This window comes from Dufourea novaeangliae, unplaced genomic scaffold, assembly GCF_001272555.1.
Source record: "Dufourea novaeangliae isolate 0120121106 unplaced genomic scaffold, ASM127255v1 scaffold245, whole genome shotgun sequence".
NCBI classification, from domain to species: Eukaryota; Metazoa; Arthropoda; class Insecta; order Hymenoptera; family Halictidae; genus Dufourea; species Dufourea novaeangliae.
Genome location: NW_015374118.1, coordinates 400,152 through 400,515, shown reverse-complemented (window position 1 = coordinate 400,515; position 364 = coordinate 400,152).

The following is a 364-nucleotide window of genomic DNA, read 5'->3' as shown; positions in this document are numbered from 1 at the left end:
GCCACCTCCACCATACGGCTGGCCCTGGTCACGTCCCTCCCGACACCGATGATGAGCGTGTCGTCCGCATAGCAGACGACACGCACACCGGGTGGGAGGGGCCCGCACAACGCCGAGTTGTACCCTAGGTTCCACAGAAGTGGGCCCATCACGGACCCCTGGGGCACTCCTCGGCGGACCCTTCGTCGCACCATAGTACCCCCCCGACGGGGGTACTCCACCTCTCTGTCCGCGAGGTAGTCCCGGATCACGGCCCGCAGATACGGGGGCACTCCGTGTTCACAGAGCGCCCCGCGTATCGCGTCCCAGCGGAGGGTGTTAAAGGCGTTGGCCACGTCCAGGCTCACAGCCAACGCCACCCCCC